This window comes from Mesocricetus auratus, unplaced genomic scaffold (genome assembly GCF_017639785.1).
Source record: "Mesocricetus auratus isolate SY011 unplaced genomic scaffold, BCM_Maur_2.0 Super-Scaffold_100044, whole genome shotgun sequence".
Lineage (NCBI taxonomy): Eukaryota > Metazoa > Chordata > Mammalia > Rodentia > Cricetidae > Mesocricetus > Mesocricetus auratus.
Genome location: NW_024429221.1, coordinates 3,984,176 through 3,991,454, shown reverse-complemented (window position 1 = coordinate 3,991,454; position 7,279 = coordinate 3,984,176).

The window sequence follows — 7,279 nt, the reverse complement described above, 5'->3', positions numbered from 1 at the left end:
GACAGTTATAGATGAGACACCCAAGGGCGGAAGCGGAAGGCCCGGACGAGCCTCGCTCCCTTTGTGGCCCGCCTCCTTCCGGGCGCTGGCGGCGGTGTGCGATGTGCGGTGTGCGGTGTGCGGTGTGTGGTGTGCGGGTCCTGGACAGGAGGCCGTGGCGCTGCCGAGTCCTCGGCGCAGACGCCCGCCTGGCCGGGGGTGAGTGAGGAGGGGTGAGGACCGCCCGTTTAACCGGCCCCCTGATCCAGATCTGCGCAGCCTCAGCACCAAGGTTCTTCCGGGACTGTCAGTAACCGAGGAAATCGGTTAAGTCGCTTTAAAAACACACAGCACTTTAGAATGGAAAAAAAAAAAAAGGTATGGCTCAAGTGCATCCCGAGAATTAATCACAATTCTACGATGAAATTTCCCACGAGCTGCCACTTAACTTACTATTAAATTTCAAGTTCAGTGTGCAAAGCACACCATTACGTTAGTAGACACCTTGGAAAACAGTGTTATCCTGAGCGCATACTTTCTATAGGGGGCTTTTGAAGTAGCAAACACTTTTGATGATAGATACAACCAAAAAAGATGTGTACTTTCCCAACGATCCCAAGTTTATCATTAATGCAGACCTCACAATCTTCCCATCCCAGTAATAGCCTTCTCACTTTCCACATCCTTTTAATGCCTAGACATACCAAATTTATGTATTTCTCCAATATAAATAAAACGATGTATTCAGTTAACCTAAGATGATTTCCATTTTGTGTCATTGTCAACTCATTTATGGTTATTGTTATGAATGATGGAATAGTTTGTTGAATTCTGTCACTTACACGTTGTCCTATAATCTCACCAACTTAATGTGCCCAAGTCAGTAATCAATTTATTGTGCATTGCTTACCCCTAGGAAGTAGCTAATACTGTGTACAATAAGCTTTTTTCTTTTTGCTTTTTTGAGACGGGGTTTTTCTGTGTAGCTTCCGAACTGGCCCTGGAACTCTCTCTGTAGATCAGACTGACCTGGAACTCCCAGAAATCAATTTACCTCTGCCTCCCGAGTGCTGGGATTAAAGGTGCACCACCACTGCTCGGCTTGGGCATAAGACTTTGAAATATGTGTAAGTTTTTAAACTTCCTATTGCCTATATATTGCCAGTTGATTTCTAAAAGGTGGTACCAACTTTCATTTTAGCCATGAATATCTAGTACAGTAGATAACAGAAATGAGTCATAAATAATAATAAGTGGATGGAGAGCTCTAAAAACGATTGTAACGGTTCCAGTGTTGCATGTCATAGTGTCACAGTGTCATTAGACAATATGAAGTAGTCTTAATATTTAATGTCAGTTGGTTTTCATGGAAACACATTTACATTCAGAAGATAATTGCTCTTAGTACATAGATTTTTTAAAAAATTACAAAAATAGGATAAAAACAAGTGTGCATCTGGGAGAGTTCAGACTATACATGGCCAGATTGAGCTGGGCCACTTGGGAGAGAGAGGGGAAGGGAAACAGGAACCAGGTGCTACAGCCTGGAGGCCAAATGTGCAAAAGGGGCAGGTAACCAAAATATCTGGATTATAGAGGGAAAAGCCTCTGGCCAAAGTCAGAGCAGCCCCTGTGCTGAAGAGTTGAGGGTAGAGGGCAACGTATGCCAGCCATCCCATAGAGAAGGTAGGGACTGAGGGATGCTGGGAGAAGGTGGGGGCCAAGTCTGCGTTGGTATTTTAAGTGGGAGTTTCAGCCCTTTGTCCAGGGGTGGACACTTACTGTCTTGCAGATCATTCCGAATTGCTGAACACCTTTAAATGTGTGGCAGTTTGAACGGCTACAAGACCTCAAGCTTTTGACGTTTTTATTAAGTTGGGTTTCTGTTTGATTTTTCCTTTTGGACACAGGGTCTCATTTGTTCACACTGGGCTCCGTCTCCCTGTGAATCGTAGAATAACCTTGAACTCCTGATGTTCTGTTGTTCCCTCCCAGTTTACCATTTACTCTGTTACTAAGATTCCTATGCTGCTAGAGATTGAATTTAGAGCTCAGTGTAAGTGAGGCCAATACCTACCAACTGAACTAACAAGAATCTTTTTAAATGGGCAACACGAATTGGACTTTTTTTTTCTTCTTCTTGATTTCAGGGAGGGGGGGGCGTCCACAGGGGTGGGAGGAAGGACCCACATGGTTGGGCGGGCAGATCTGGGAGAACTGGGAAGTGAGTGTGCTTGGAGTCATGATGTGAAATTCCCAAATAATCAATGAAAATATTATAAAACAATAAAGATTTCAAGTTGGGTGTGGGTATATGCCTGTCCTTCCATCAGTCAAGAGGCTAAGACAGGATGAAATACATATTATCATTGGGGCCTGAGAATCCATGGAGAAAACCTCCAGACTCAAATAATATGCAAACACAGAGCCTTCATTCTGTAGAAAAAGCCAGCATACAGGAGTGGATCATCCACACAAAATGGCCATGACGACCCAGGCACGAAAGCCCTTTTAAAGGGAATTCTAAGTATGGTGAGCTAATCTCTGTTCTATTTGGGCAGTCAAGGAGCAGTTACATGGGTTGTATGTTGATTGGACAGGACTAAGTTTCACCCATTGTGGACTTTTTAGTCATATATGGTCAGTAACAGCCATATCCTGCAACTTTGGGTCTCCCAGCCTTATAAGGCCAGATTTGAAACTATTTAGTTCATTAGCTAAACTTGGCTGCAAGATTTTGTGAACTCAGGCTTAAGTCATTATCTACAATTGAGTTGCTTTGTGTCTAAGATGGAGTTACATTCTGATCCCTTCAGTGTAACTTCTCAAATAAATAAATAAGCAGTAGATATTACAAACAAGAATACATTGGTTTTTTTTTTTTTTTTTTGGTTTTTCGAGACAGTATAGCACAAAAATTAAAAAAGCAGAGACTGATACTGGGGTTAGGCTTCAAACTGAAGATCAGAAAAGCAAAGCAGCCAGCCACTAGCTCTTACCTCTGTCTCAGACTGAAAGGGCTGATCCTGTCTCCACAAGATCTCCACCACGCCTCAGACTGCTGCCTCTCCTCAGCGTGGCTGATGCTGAAGACCCTGCTCCTCTGTTTTATACCTCTCTAGTGCCGGGATTAAAGGCGTCAGCTCTGTTGCTCTTTTGACTGATTCAATACAGTGTAGCACTGGGTGACCTTGAACTCAGAGAGATCTATCTGCCGTTGTCTCCTAAATACTGGAATTAAAGGTGTGTGTCACGGCCGGGCGGTGGTGGCGCACGCCTTTAATCCCAGCACTCGGGAGGCAGAGGCAGGCGGATCTCTGTGAGTTCGAGGCCGGGCTGGACCGACAGCCTCCAAAACAATACATAGAAACCCTGTCTCATAAAACCAAAAAAAAAAAAAACCTCCAAAACAATACATAGAAACCCTGTCTCATAAAACCAAAAAAAAAAAACAAAGGTGTGTGCCACCACTGTCTGGCTTCTGTGCTAACTAGTATGGCTGCTTTGCTATTTTGACCTCCAGTGGCTCTAATAAACCATAATATATCCCCACAACAGTTTCTTTGTAGTTTTGGAGCCTATCCTGGAGCTCTCTTTGTATACCATACTGGGCCTCTAACTTACAGAGATCCACCAGTCTCTGCCTCCTGAGTGCTGCCATTAAAGGTGTTTACCATCGCCATCTAGCAGTAATTTCTTTTTTTTTTTTGGTTTTCGAGACAGGGTTTCTCTGTGGCTTTGGAGGCTGTCCTGGTACTAGCTCTTGTAGACCAGGCTGGCCTCGAACTCACAGAGATCCGCCTGCCTCTGCCTCCCAAGTGCTGGGATTAAAGGCGTGTGCCACCAATGCCCAGCCCAAACATATTTTTTAATTAAACCTTTAAAAATGAAATTTACTGTAGCTCATTTTTATGGTGCTGGTGGTGCATGCCTTTAATCCTAGCACTTGGGAGGCAGAGGTAGGTGGATCTCTGTGAGTTCTAGACAGGCTCCAAAACTACACAGAGAAGCCCTATCTCAAAAAAAAAAAAGTTCTACAGAAAAAGGACAACTTTACATATAGTACTCTAAGCTATTGTCAATTAGGAATGACTTCCTTATGCAATAATGGCAAGCATCTTCTAAAAATTACATTTTTATTATCTAAAATATTAGCTTTTTAAAAATGACCAGTTTTTGCCAAAATTTATCTGTGATGATACACATAAATGCTAGACAAATTGTCTTGTTGAGATTACCAGATTTTTTATTTTTACTTCAAACTGTTATTTGCATTAAATTTTTCTAAAATCTCGTCTTTGCATAGAATTACTAAATCTTTCAGTTTCTACATTTTATATTCCTGACTCTAATTTCGAAGTATTCTGAATAATACTATCTTAAGAATGAGATGGTGTGTCTTGTGGTTTCCTTCCTTCTAAACTAGGCATGTATTGTGCAATTTGTTATGTGAAATAAGAACATTTTATGAAACCATGAGGATATTAAAGTGTACTTTATATGTTTCACTAAAATAAAACTTGTAGAAAACAGGAATTTATATTTCTTTTTTCATTATTATGTTACTACTTCCTCAGTTGTTACAGCAATGGTTGACATAATACCCAATAAATATATGTTGAGCAAGTGACTATATATAGACATACACTTATATATATATATGTGGTGCCTTGAAAGAAAATGGCCTCCCAAGAAGTGGCACTATTAGGAGGTGTGAGTTTGTTGCAGTAGGTATTGCCTTGTTGAAGGAAGTATGTCACTGTGGAGGCAGGTTTTTAGGTCTCATATATGCTCAAGCCATGCCCAGTATCTCAGTTCACTTCCTATTGCCTGCATGTCAATATGTAAAACTCTCAGCTCCTTCAGCTCCTTCTCTACCACCATGCCTTCTAGTATGCCGCAGTGTCCCAACATGATGATAATGAACCTAATCTCTTAAATGTAAGCCATCCCAATTAAATGTTTTCCTTTGTAATAGTTGCTGTGGTCATGGTGCCTGTTCACAGCAATAGAAACCCTAACTCATTATGAAAAGAACTCAGTAAGTAAATTTACAGTCAAATTTGGAGCAAAATTAAAATTCACAACAAAGTGAAATAAAGAAATTAGTTTAGAAGTGTAATTAATGCAGCAATATTAGACTGGAAAAGCATATAAATAAGAAAGTGATAGGGTTTTCATGAATGCAACAGAAGGAATACACGTAGGTATTCAAGAGTTAATCTGAAGCTTCTCTTTAAATAAGGAACATAAGTAGAGATAACTATATATAGTACAAATCTTGCCAAGCTCAACTACATAGATGAAATAGAATTGTTTTGTTCCACAAGATGGCAGCAAAGATTTATTTTGGTACGACTAACAACCAGTCAGCACTCCAAATGATGCTCAACTGTAATAATGTGTAAAGGACATGGAAGAGTTTGTTGTTTTGCTTGCCCTTTTTGCTATTCCTTACTGCACATTTAATTAGAAAATTTCTATGGTCAGTCCTTACAGTTTTGATGTCCTTTAATACCTTCATCTGCATACTTTCCACTTCTATTTAAATTTTAAAATGTGGTCTATGTAATGACATTTCTGTTAAATACAGGCAACATTGACAGTTGGCTTATGACATCGTCTTAAAGCTAAACATTTCCCTACAGATAGCATTGAATTTTAGTGTATGTCCATGTGTTCTGGTGATGCTGATACAAATAAGTGAATGCTGTCGTTAGTGTAGCACAAGGAAGTCCTTACAGTACAAGGAACTTGATAATGACAGTAAGTGACTGTTACTAGTTTATGTATTTCCTGCCTTGTGATTTTAGAGTACACTCCTACTTCTCAATGTTTACTCACAGCAGCATGCTGTGTTTGCAACCTCTTCATATATCCTGTGCCTATCATGCCCCTTGTTTGTTCCAAGAGGCCATGGCAAGCAGTTGACCTAAGCCAACTATCCTGTAGCTTCTGTAAAAATCACATTATTAATCTTCACATAACAATGAAGCTGTCTAATGTCACATTCCCCAAGATGTATTCTCATTATTAAGCCACAAATGAGTATACATCTCAGATTAAATCTAAATATACTCCTAAACTAGAAAAAAACCAACAATTGCCTAAACCATAAAAAATAATTTCTTAAGTTAAACCATCCAGTTAACTAATGCCCATATGTGTGTTTTATTTATAAGGCACTGTACCTACACATAAGTGTTAAAGCTTGGATGGAAAGGTATCCTGACAGTCGGGAACCAAGGTATACTACAAAGTCACATCACACAACAAACGTTTACTGGGAGGGGGGAAGTCAGAGAGGTGGCTGCCTCTGCCCCGGTGAGAAACACCAGAGAACTACACAGAAGGCAGGGCTTATATAGAGTCTGTTGGGGAGGGAGTGGAACTTTTCAGGGTGGAGCTTTCCAGGGTGGAGTTTGGTGGGATTTTCTGTCCAGAGATTGGATTGTTTACTCTGCAGGGTGGGGGCTGGGTTGAGCAGTTAGGGCAGTTAGGGTTCTGTGGGGGGAACCTGGCAGTTGGAGGTCCTGGCGTGGGGGAGGGGCCCTATCCACTCTGGTGGCTTGAAGGGCTTACACCATGTATGTCAGCACTAAGAAAATATGATTAGTTCAGGATCTTTCCACTGTGAATCATGTCCTACGATGTTACAGCTGCAGTAGAGCGCTTACCTAAGTGGAAGTGCCTTTGGAAATGGAAGGAAGAAAGGAAGTGGGGGATGAGTTTGGGTGTCGACTTGTAAGAGAAATTGTGAATTGAAATGTAATTGTAAAACATATAACTATCGGTGAATTTATTATTGTCTCCCCGGTTTCAAAGGTTATGTTGTAAATTGTAAAAGTAAGGAAAACGGAATTTATTCAGATTATCTCTTCTCTAACATTTTCAGATATACACAAGCACAGCATAGTAGTAGCACTTTCTGAACTTCTCTGTTTATTGGTGTGTAGATATAATGGGACCAAAATATTCCTCCTTTATTTGTAACTGAATTCATTTAACAATAAGTGAAGAAAAATGAAGTGGAGGGGATAGCAATGGGAGAGAGAGAGAGAGAGAGAGAGAGAGAGAGAGAGAGAGAGAGAGAGAGAGAGAGAGAGCAGTGCCATAGGTGACAAGCTGTACCAGGCTTTTAGAAAGGACTAATTTCATATTAAATGCTGCTGAGTTATTAACTGGTAAAAGAGTAAGGGACAATCACTTAGATTTGGCAACTATAGCGTACCAGAGAGTGACCACTGCCAGACAGTTCTTAGAGCATTGACAAGTTAAAGCCTGGACTGCTGTACAGGAA